The sequence below is a fragment of the Rana temporaria genome, chromosome 4 (assembly GCF_905171775.1).
Source record: "Rana temporaria chromosome 4, aRanTem1.1, whole genome shotgun sequence".
Classification (NCBI taxonomy): domain Eukaryota; kingdom Metazoa; phylum Chordata; class Amphibia; order Anura; family Ranidae; genus Rana; species Rana temporaria.
The window spans coordinates 319,566,462-319,579,062 of record NC_053492.1 but is presented as its reverse complement, the minus strand read 5'-3'; the positions used below and the strand labels follow the sequence as shown (position 1 = coordinate 319,579,062).

Sequence of the window (12,601 nt, the reverse complement as noted above, 5' to 3'; positions counted from 1 at the left end):
GTCTGGAGAAATTAGGATCATCGGGATCCCCTCGGTCAGCACCCTGCGAAGAAGACGAGGGAGAAGCTTTAGCGGGGGAAAGGCACAAATCAGCCGATACTGTCCCCACGGAGCCACCAACGCATCTGTCGTGTCTGCCCAGGGGTCTTTGGACCTTGTCACAAACCTCAACCCCTTAGGATTGAGTCGCAAAGCCAGGAGGTCCACATCTGACATGCCCCATCTTATGCAAATGTGTTGAAAAAAATACGGGTGTAGCGACCACTCTCCTTGGTCCAGCATCTGGCGACTTAGGTAGTCCGCCTGCCAGTTTTCTACGCCCGGAATTTATACGGCCGATAGCGCCGGCACGCTCTGTTCTGCCCATCGCAGAATGTGAGCGACCTCCGAGGCTGCAGCCGAGCTTCTTGTCCCCCCTTGATGGTTGACATACGCCACCGCCGTGGCGTTGTCCGACTGGATTCTGACTGGACGCCCCTGAAGTCTCTGAGACCACGTGGAGAGGCAATGCTTGATCGCCCGAAGCTCTAGCACAAAAACCTGTTTGGTAGACGAGAGAAACCCTATCTCGTACCCCGAGGAAACTACTTCGCAACCCCAACGGTCGGAGAGGAGAGACCTCCACCGAGCCGCGAATCCGCGGAGCCAGCCCCCCACCCGAGATGTGAGCGGAGGCAAACCTCCATTGCGGAAGCAGGCTTGCGGCACCAGGGGCGCCTGTGTCCTCAGTGGACGTCCTAGCCCCCTGAAAAAGTTTTCCTGCCGCACTTGGCGGGCGAAAACAAAACTGCATGGGGAATAGTAAATAAGGGCCCTTGCCTTCAGTGAAGCACCTACCCTTTTTCAGATTGCGGGAGCAGAGTGCTCACACCGCCCGTGGCATCTTTTATGATGACATTCAGAGACACCCCAAAAAGCCGTACACCCCCACATGGTAATACCACCAGGGACTACTGAAAAGACCGTCCGCAGACCAACCCCTAGCCATACAAGGCAGGGCAGAAAACACCGCGCAGGCGGAGGCCCTGGAGAGCAAGGGGAGCATATCCAGGGTCGACACACAGACAAATATCCGACCTAGTACCAACTGGTCGGTCAGGACCACGCAGGTCACAGAAGCATTCCGCGCCTCCAGCTCCCCGTCCGGGAAATGTCTGCGACACCCGAGTCCCGGCCAAAACCGGACTCACCACCGCCCCCCCCCCCCTCCGCTGTGAATATGGAGCGACCACATCCACAGCACCCCTATCAGCGGAGTCTCCAAAGGCGGGAGCCCCTTCCACAGGTAATGTGGCAGCCTTGTTCCAAAACAAGCTACCCAGCTGGACACAGGGGGGGAGACACCCTGATACAGGAATCCTCCCCAAAAAAGAGGGAACAGACCGCAAAGTATTTTGTACCCTGCGACTAATCCCAATCCTTGCACAACATATTCCAGACATGGAACACAAGGAAAACACATATTGCGGGGCGGCACAGAACCCAAAAGGGACTGACACCACTGATGCCATCGCCGAATCCACCATAGCTATGGTAACCCGCACCGCAGTGTCAAGAGCCCCAACAACAGCACCATCAAGTGCTGACCCTGAAACAGGGCCATCCTCACAGTCCGTGTGGACTTCAGCCAGCAGCTACTGACAAAAAAAAACAGAACCAGAGCCAGACGCCTCAGCGAGGCCTGATTCCCTGTCAGAAAAAATTAAATAATAACATCCCAGAGAGAGGCAGAGGGGGGGAACAAATTGCAACTCCCCACATTCCTCCAACACTCCCATCCTGACCCAAACGCCTCAGGGACTGCCAGCACAGCATCCCTGGAGGCCGCAGGAATAGGGACACTAAGGGTTAACATCCCCTAGTACTGGCAGGCTCCACAGGACATCCCCCCAGCCGCCACAGAGAACAGGGAAACCCCCCCCAGAGGACTCACCGTCCGACCAGACCGCCGCTGCCGAGAGCCAAAAACGCTGCCTGTGCCGGGCCATCCAAAGGAAAAAGTGCAGAGCCGTACGAGCCGTCATCCTAGGCACAAGAGCTGTATCAAGATGGCCACCAACATGTCTGCGGGCTCCGAGAAAATGGCCGCCGCAATTACAACTGCGCCATATAACACCGCCGTCCGCGGCAAAATGGCGCCCGAAAACTGCGTTTTTTTAAAAAAAGAACACACAGCAAAGCCCCAGTGACACACGCAGTACATAGGCCCACAGGACCCCCTCCGCACATATGGCAGCACAAAAAAACAGCACCCACAGTAATAGCAGCCCCCAGGTGAGACTGAGCCCCCCAAGCGGGCCCCCCACCTCACGGCTGTCACCCAGAAACTGGGAAGGAGGGAGAGGAAAAAAGGGAGAGAGAGGAAAGCAGGGCAAACCCTCAGTCGACCTCCCCAGGGGAAAATTCCAGCCAGACCACTTACCTGAGCAAGAGGCCACTACTTACCCGGCCTGCGACCACCGGCTGGAGGTATCCCAGACAGATCCAACGTCCGCTAAACAGCATGGCTGTCGGCCAGACACACTGTGACAAAGCCATAAAAGACCGGTCATACAGGGAGTGCAGAATTATTAGGCAAATTAGTATTTTGACCACATAATCCTCTTTATGCATGTTGTCTTACTCCAAGCTGTATAGGCTCGAAAGCCTACTACCAATTAAGCATATTAGGTGATGTACATCTCTGTAATGAGAAGGTGTGTGGTCTAATGACATCAACACCCTATATCAGGTGTGCATAATTATTAGTCAACTTCCTTTCCTTTGGCAAAATGGGTCAAAAGAAGGACTTGACAGGCTCAGAAAAGTCAAAAATAGTGAGATATCTTGCAGAGGGATGCAGCACCCAAAATTGCAAAGCTTCTGAAGCGTGATCATCGAACAATCAAGCGTTTCATTCAAAATAGTCAACAGGGTCGCAAGAAGCGTGTGGAAAATAACTGCCCATGAACTGAGAAAAGTCAAGCGTGCAGCTGCCAAGATGCCACTTGCCACCAGTTTGGCCATATTTCAGAGCTGCAACATCACTGGAGTGCCCAAAAGCACAAGGTGTGCAATACTCAGAGACATGGCCAAGGTAAGAAAGGCTGAAAGACGACGACCACTGAACAAGACACACAAGCTGAAACGTCAAGACTGGGCCAAGAAATATCTCAAGAATGATTTTTTTAAGGTTTTATGGACTGCTGAAATGAGAGTGAGTCTTGATGGGCCAGATGGATGGGCCCGTGGCTGGATTGGTAAAGGGCAGAGAGCTCCAGTCCGACTCAGACGCCAGCAAGGTGGAGGTGGAGTACTGGTTTGGGCTGGTATCATGAAAGATGAGCTTGTGGGGCCTTTTCGAGTTGAGGATGGAGTCAAGCTCAACTCCCAGTCCTACTGCCAGTTTCTGGAAGACACCTTCTTCAAGCAGTGGTACAGGAAGAAGTCTGCATCCTTCAAGAAAAACATGATTTTCATGCAGGACAATGCTCCATCACACGCGTCCAAGTACTCCACAGCGTGGCTGGCAAGAAAGGGTATAAAAGAAGAAAAACTAATGACATGGCCTCCTTGTTCACCTGATCTGAACCCCATTGAGAACCTGTGGTCCATCATCAAATGTGAGATTTACAAGGAGGGAAAACAGTACACCTCTCTGAACAGTGTCTGGGAGGCTGTGGTTGCTGCTGCACGCAATGTTGATGGTGAACAGATCAAAACACTGACAGAATCCATGGATGGCAGGCTTTTGAGTGTCCTTGCAAAGAAAGGTGGCTATATTGGTCACTGATTTGTTTTTGTTTTGTTTTTGAATGTCAGAAATGTATATTTGTGAATGTTGAGATGTTATATTGGTTTCACTGTTAAAAATAAATAATTGAAATGGGTATATATTTTTTTTTTGTTAAGTTGCCTAATAATTCTGCACAGTAATAGTCACCTGCACACACAGATATCCCCCTAAAATAGCTAACACTAAAAACAAACTAAAAACTACTTCCAAAAATATTCAGCTTTGATATTAATGAGTTTTCTGGGTTCATTGAGAACATGGTTGTTGTTCAATAATAAAATGAATCCTCAAAAATACAACTTGCCTAATAATTCTGCACTACCTGTATGTGTGCCCTAGAACAAAAAGTTCCCCGGCCGCCCCTGGAGCAACGGGGCCTGTCGTGGACGTCCCAAAGCTGAGCTGAGGGCCGGCACACGCTCGATGGCCGAACATGGGGGGACTACAAGAGTCGAGGACCCAGCCTGTCACCCAGTCGGCTGTTGATAGAAGAATCACAGGATTAAAAAATGCAGGAACAAAAAAGCGAGAAAATCGCAAGAAAAAAAATCTCCAGAGTACAGGAACTCCACTCCAGAGTGCCTGACTCTCCTGTCGTTAGGCAGGAAAAAACTGAGGCTGCTAGAGCAGGGTGTGGGTTATACTCGGGGGGGGCCACGCCCCCTGGGAGGAGCTGCACTGAGGTTTGTGTTTGTTAACACTTTAAGTGCTTTTTTTCTGCCTAAACTCTCCTAGTGAAAGCGGATATAACCCTAATGTCAAAGAAGGCTGTGTCCGTCTATGAACGGAAGAGAAATTTTATTTTTTATATATTTTTGGGGGATATTTATTATAGCAAAAAGTAAAAAATATTGCATTTTTTTCAAAATTGTCGCTCTATTTTTGTTTATAGCGCAAAAAATAAAAACTGCAGAGGTGATCAAATACCACCAAAAGAAAGCTCTATTTGTGGGAAAAAAAGGACGCCAATTTTGTTTGGGAGCCACGTCGCACGACCGCGCAATTGTCAGTTAAAGCGACGCAGTGCCGAATCGCAAAAACTTGCCAGGTCCTTTAGCTGCCTAAAGGTCCGGGTCTTAAGTGGTTAAACCTATTTTTAATCTTCTCCCTCTCTTCTTTCTTTATTATTGTTACTTTACTGTCCATGTATTCTTTATATATATATATATATATATATATATATATATATATATATATATATATATATATATATATATATATATATATATATATATATATATATATATATATATATATATATATATATATACATATATATATATATATATATACACACACACATACACACATATTTTATATATATATATATATATATACACACACAATCAAAGCAGAAATCACAAAATTATGCGCCTCTTTCTCCTGAGTATCCTTATCTTCTATTTCTCTCAGCCTTCTGCATTTTCCTCTTTTAACATTTTTATAATCCCCCAATTCCTCCCCTCCCAAAGCAAACCTAGCGAAAAGAAAAAGAGAAAAAAAACAAAAACAAAATAAGATAATATTTTAATCCCCCCCCCCCCCTGCCCCGCACTCTCCTCCCTCCCCATGCCCCCATGGATGTCCGTGAATATTGGTCTCCCAAGTGTTTCTCATTCCCCAAGCGGCCCTACTCCCCAACTATGTTTCCCATTAATCTCTTCCCTTCTTCTGACTGGGCAAATATGTTCCATGTTGACCAAGTTTTGTTATATTGCTCTTTTCTGTCTTGTACCGTTAGTACCAGGTCCTCTATGGCCCCCACGTTTCTAATCCTGTTGAGCCATTCAGCGATTGTTGGAGGCCTAGAGCTTTTACAATTTTTCGCTATACACGCTTTAGCCTCATGGTATAATACCAAGTTTTTATATACCTGTGTAGGTAATTGCGAGAGATGCAACAGGAAAAAACCCGGATCATCTGGCACCGGCCATGCCACCATTTTTTGACATATCTTTCGTACCTCTCGCCAATATTGCCTAATCTTGGGGCATGTCCAGTATATATGAAGCAAAGTTCCTTGATCCCCGTTACATCGTCAGCACAGATATGAAACTTCAGGAAAAAACCTTCCTAATTTTACTGGCGTATAATACCACCTGGTCAATAATTTATAATTTGATTCCTGCGTTCTGGTACATATTGATGCGTTTAAAGCCAGGTATATCATCTTTTGAAACTGGGCTGGTGTAAAGATCTTATTGAGATCCCTCCCCCACTTTTTAATTGCTGGCATCTCATAGTTCTCTAAAGGAGCTATTAACAACGTATATATCTTTGATATTATTCGATTGAGGGGTTCCTTCTCATTACAATATGTTTTAAATTTAGTCAATTCCCATTTGAACCCACTTATTGGTCCCAGTGACTCCAAAAAAATTTGCAATTGTATTGCCTGCCAGTATTTTTTTTCGAATAGACCCCCTGGTTGCCTTCCAGAGTTTCTGGAAGGCCCCTACTTCCATCCCCGGTCCAAAACTTGGGCTTCCCAATACCGGGTATAGTGGGGAGTACTTTGACGAGTATTTAGGGTTTTGGCAGATTTTTGCACTTATAGACAATGTTGCTCCTATAAAGGGATGTTTTTTAAGATGGTCCGGTAAATTTCCGCAACACCAAGGTGCCCTTCCCAATGGTACCTGACTCATCTCTAACTCCAAATCTATCCATAATTTGAGTTCTTTGTGTCTGCACCACTCAAGCAGTTCCCAAGTGAACTGCTTGATGGTATTTAGACACATCTGGGACTGCTAATCCCCCGTAGCACTTGGGAAGGGTCATTTGATTACAGCTTATCCTTGGTCATTTATTGGCCCAGATAAATTTAGTAAAGAGCGTGTTTACATGCCTAAAGTATGCCCCCGGTATTCCTATTGGTATGGCTTGGAACAAATACAAACATTTTGGCAGTATATTAATTTTAATGGTGTTACAGCGGCCAAACCATGAGTGAAGTCCATGTTGCCATTTATCCAGTAAGGAACATACTTCTTTGTATACTGGTGGGAAATTTACCGAAAATACCTTCTCAAGTCTTAAAGAAATAATTTATCCCTAAATATTTCAATGCCGACCCTACCCATTTGAACTTAAAATTGGGTTGTATGTTTTGCTATACTTTTAAGGGGAGGGCTACCCCCATCGCTTCCGATTTCGCGTAATTGATCTTCAGACATGTTAGTGTCCCGTATCCTTCCATTTCCTTCATCAAATTTGGCAGTGAGACCTGGGGGCATGATAGTGAAAACAACAGATTTTACATTTCCGATCACCTATTTGAAGTCCCTGTATATCTGGGTTCTGCCTGATCCTGTTCAACAGAGGTTCTAGTGAGAGTGCAAACATCGGGGATAGTGAACACCTCTGACGCGTTCCATTTGAAATTATAAACGTTTCTGAATAGATACCATTTACTTTTACCGAGGCCCGGGGGGGGGGGGGGGGGGGTTGCATATACTCCTGATATCCAATTTCACATGTGTTCTCCCATTTGTCTCAGTACTTCAAAACATAAAACGTCAACTAACCCTATCAAACGCTTTTTTTGCGTCCGTACTCAGAAAAATAGAGGGCGTTTGTTTTGTTTAATATTAATTGTATTGTTTTCTTTATAGGTTGGTCCTTCTGAGGAAGCGGTTCTACCGCAAAACTAGTCGAGGCATGGACCAGTCTATACGTTTGTAACAACAGATTTTGCCCGGGGGTATCCCTGAGGTCCTGTTTTTTCAATTTTAATCATGTATTCTTTGTCTAATAATTTTATGCAATAAAATGTACTATTATTTTTTACATGTATGTCATTTCTTACCAAGTACCGAGATAGTCCATTAATCCTTTGGGGGGTGGGAATGTTAGAGGATCAGCATTAGCCACTGTCCCTTGTCCCCACCTTTTGTCTGTATATCAACCTGGATGATGGTACGTTTTTTAAGATTAGCCATTCTATTTATCTGAGGCCATACTCAACATTCTTGCATTTATAGTATTGGATCGTAAATCCGTCTGGGCCCGGTGCCTTCCCATGTTTTACTGTCTTCATCACTGTCTCTAATTCCTCTACTGATATAGGTGTTTCTATTTTTTACGATCTGGTGATGATAACCTAGGCAGATGTGTTGAGAGAAGATATTCTTCCATCATATTCTGAGTCACCTTGGTTGGAGTTAAATTATAGAGGGACGAGTAGTATTCTCTGAATCTCTGAGCTATGTCTTTGGGGAGTGAGAGTAACTGTCCATTTCCCCCCTTAATATGGGGGATATATACTGTCTTCCCTTTCTCTCTAAGTTTCCCTGCCAAAATTTTGCTACACGTTTACCCTAATTCATAGGTTACTTTCCTCCCTGCCTGTATTGCCGCTTTTGCTTTAGATCTAAGTAGGTCTGTCAGTTGTCTCCTAAGATGTGCCAATTCTATCCCCACTAGCGGTGTCTGTACTTTCTTGTGTTGTACTTCTAGTGCCTGAATTTTCTTTTAACAAGTTTGCCATCTGTCCTTCTCGTGTTCTTTTTAATCAAGCGCCATATTTAATCAAGATCCCTCTCATCACTACTTTATGTGCCTCCCAAATCGGGAGGCACACTCCCCGGAGTGTCGTTCATACGAAAATATGCCTCCATTTCTTTTGCTACATCTTCCCGAATTTCGGGGATCTGTAGCAGGCTTTCATTCAAGCGCCATCGCCACTCCGGGGCAGAGGCTGTACTTGACAAAACAATATGTAACGTCACTGGTGCGTGGTCCGACCATGTTATATTTCAAATTTTTACTTCAATTACTGCCGTCAACAGATAGTGTGGCACCAGGAAGAGGTCTATACGAGAGTACATTTTATGCGAGTTAGAGCAGAACGTGTAGTCTTTTTCTCCCGCATGTAACAACCTCCAAACCTCCACCAACTGCATCTCCTGCAACTTCTGCAAGATCCCCCTCCTAGCCCCCCTGATATGGAGGAAGCCCCAGTTGATGTATCAACTTTGGGATCTAATGTTGTGTTGAGGTCTCCCCCTAAGATCAGCTTCCCCTGCAAATCTCACCAACTTACTCAGAGTTTTCCTCAAAAAGACATCTTGATGTACATTTGGTGCATAGACCGTCGCCAATGTCACCTTTGTACTTCCAATATGTCCCTTTAAAAAAAAAAGAAAGCGCCCTCTGTGTCTACCAGTTTGTCTGACAGAGTCCAAGGTATCCGATTTGAGATTAAAATAGATACCCCTTTTGACTTTGAGGTCTGATTGCACGCATGGTATGTGCATGGGTAAAATTTTTCTCAGTTTAGGCCGATACGTATTCTTCTACATATTTTGGGGGAAAGAAAAAAAAAATCGCAATAAGCGTATAGTGATTGGTTTGTGCAAAAGTTCTAGCGGCTACAAAATAGGGGATACAATGCTGACATTTTTTTTGTTCGTTTTTTTTTTTTTTTTTTTACTAGTAATGGCGGCGATCTGCGATTTTTGTCAGAACTGCAATATTATGGTGGACACATCGGACACTTTTTTGGGACCATTCACATTTCTACAGCGAACAGTGCTATAAATATGCACCGATTACTGTATAAATGTGACTGGCAGGGAAGGGGTTAACACTAGGGGGCGAGGAAGGGGGTTAACTGTGTTCCCTGGGAGTGATTCTAACTGTGGGTGAAGGGGACTGACTGGGGGAGGTGACCGATCTGTGTCCCTATGTACAAGGGACACACAATCGGTCTCCTCTTCCTGACAGGACTTGGATCTGTGTGTTTACACACACAGATCCACGTCCCTGCTCCATCACTGCCGATCGCGGGTACCCGGCAGACATCGTGGCCGGCAGGCAAGCGCATTGGCATCTCAGTGACGCGATGGGCACATGCGTCACCGGCGGCGTGCGCCCCCCCAGTGGCCGGAGGACCCGAGGCCGTAAAAAGTTGGCCTCCCGGCATTGTATAGCCACCTTGTGGCCGTCTTTTTACTATGGCCCAGGTCTGAAGAGGTTAAAGTGATACTAAAGTCTCTTTTTTTTTTTAAAGCAGCCCCATTTTTTGCGATACGGCACTGCGTTACTTTAATTGACAATTGCCCAATCGTAGAACGCTGTACCCAAATAAAATTCCCTTTTTTTTTTTTACCAGAGATAGAGCTTTATTTTGGTGGTATTTGAACACCTCTGCGGCTTTCAATTTTTGCTTTCTAAACAAAAAGCGGCAATTTTGAAAAATAACAATATTTTTTACTTTCTGCTATAAAACAAAATTCAATAAAAACAACGTAAAAAAAAGAATTTCTTCCTCAATTTAGGCCAATATGTATATTGTTACATGTTTTAGGTAAAAAAAAATCCCAGTAAGCGAATACTGATTCGTTTTCGCAAATGTTATTGCATCTACAAACTATGGGATAGATTTATGGATTTCCTTTACCAATAGTGGCGGTGATCAGTGATTTAGCGGGGCTGCGACATTGCTCTGACATGGTGAAGACAGATCTGTGTTCCTGCTTAGCAAAAACACAAGATCTTTATCTTCTCCTGTCAAAATGGTGATCTGCCTTGTTTACATAGCATACAGGTAGGTGATTTTGCGCAAGAGAGACACTTTGCCGCAGTACGTGTATGTTAAGTCTAGAGCGGATCTTCTGGACCTTTAGTGCGAATGCACCGCTGACGTCAGCAGCTGTATGCAGGCTGAATATCTCCTAAACTGTGCAGGTTTAGGAGATATTAATTTTGCCTACAGATAAGCCTTATTTATGGCTTACCTGTAGGTAAAAATGCCCAATCAGGGAATACAACCACTTTGGAGGGAGTTTTGCGTTTTTTCTGCCAGTCAACTCCAATCAGAAACATGAACCAGAATGTTTTTTTTCCTGCCTCTCAAGACCCGTACACACGATCTGAAATTCGTAGGGCAATTTTCGTACGACATCTGATAATCCTACCGTTAGTAGGGTCCTTTCGACAGTCGATTATGACGAAAAAAATCCTGATGTGTAGGCTATATCATTTTTATCGCACGTGAACGCAATGTCCGATTTTTGTTTAATTAGTACAGTTTTCGTCCGGAAAAAAAAAATAAGAGCAAGACTACACATGCTCAGAAAACGAAAATGCATAAACTATTCAACACATTACGTCACTTCTGTTGTATTCTGTCGTACGAGAATTTTCGCATAGTGAGTAACCTCTTCACTTTCAACATTAGACTAGCATGCAACAAAAAATGGACGAACGGTCCCCGAAAATCTGATCGTATGTACAAGGTTTAAGGCTGCATTCACACTACAGCAGTGTAAATCGCAGGCAGATTTGCTGCGGATCTGCCCACGATTTGACAGCGCTTAGGTGTAATTGACCAAACGCGGGACTCGCATTTGAGATGCCGTTCATTTAACCGACACCTCAAATCGCTGTTTGGGTCTGCCACGATTGTCACACGATAAAATGTGCTGCAATCGTGGGGCCCACGTCGCCCAAAAGTAGCTCCTGAACTATTTTTGGGTGAACACGCGTCCTGCGATTGCAGCATGTTGTATCACGCAACAATGGCTGAAGACCAGCACCGCGATTTGAGATATCATACAAATGAATGGCACCTCAAATGCGAGTCCCGCGGTTTGTCACTCACACCTCAGCGCTGTCAAATCTGCATGCGAATTAAAACACTAATGTGAATGCAGCCTCAACGTTGAGCTCAAAATATGCCTGTAATAGTTCTAATGTGCATGGACACATAGAATAACATTGAACTGCTCCTACAGGTAGAACACAAAACTCCTGTAGAAGCAGCGATTGAATGCATGGATCCTTACAAAGTATTAGTAAATATAAAGCAGACAGCTTCCCTCCCCAAGTAGCACATTCTGGCATAACCTTTATTTCTGAATAATAATCAACATAAAACCAAAGCTTCATAAACGGCCATTATCGTCCAGGTATGAATCCAGTACTTCAACTCAGAGCTCTGAGGTAAACTTATCTAACAAGGAAACGTTTTATGAACAAACTACAACGCAGCCACTTGCAGCTATCGTACAGCTATTGTTAATTTCAAGTAATGCGAGGCGCCCGTTCTCCGACTGACCGAACGCACGAAACTAAAACCACACGTTTATCACATTGCACTACTTACATATCAATATCGCGCACATGCCACAGATCACTTCCGGTATAGTCGCACGTGGTCTCCAGGAAGAGCAGAGCCTAGGGCTGATGTCAGTCACCGGAAGGGGCGGAATCTAATGTTATGCAGTTTAGGTTGCAGCTTCGAGTGCTCTAGTCTAGTCTCCATAGTTACAATTACAGTCGTGGAAGATGGATGCTGCTGGTTGAGACTATAGATTAGGTTTGCCACCTGTACAGTCCGATTTTTGAATGATGGGTTCGGGTTTTCACGTGCTCCAGACCCGGACATATCATTTACATCGTTCTGCATCGGGAATGACGTGTGTGCTGACTTCACGATCATCAGGTGCATGTGTCCGGTCCCTGCAGCCTGTCCCACTCACAGTAGAACGAAGCTGCATCCTCATTCAGCTCTGTATATACACACACACAAGAGGAGGGGAGCAGGAATACGCTCTCATGTCAGGCCTGTACAGAGTTTCTATGCGTTGTAGATGGACAGGGAGGAGGGGAAGAGAGTGGCTGGGATTGGGAAGGAGGAAATTAAAAGGATGTACACAGTGCACTGGGTGGAGTGATTGGGGGGGGGGGGCATGTTCACCCCCCCCCCCAAACTAGACTTCTCCCTACAGCACATATCCAACCCCTCCAATACTAGACTTCTCCCTCCAGCACATATCCAACCCCCCCAATACTAGACTTCTTCCTCCAGCACATATCCAA

General features: G+C 45.2%; 1 protein-coding gene across 1 annotated transcript in view; it reads right to left on the bottom strand.

Moving 5' to 3' along the window:
• The window catches only part of URB2 (URB2 ribosome biogenesis homolog), a 154,942-nt gene extending 142,595 nt beyond the window's left edge, over positions 1 to 12,347 (bottom strand). Inside the window, 1 exon segment of the mRNA XM_040350681.1 lies at positions 11,886 to 12,347. The gene's annotated coding sequence lies outside the window, so the exon portion shown is untranslated.
• Positions 12,348 to 12,601: the final 254 nt, after the last annotated feature.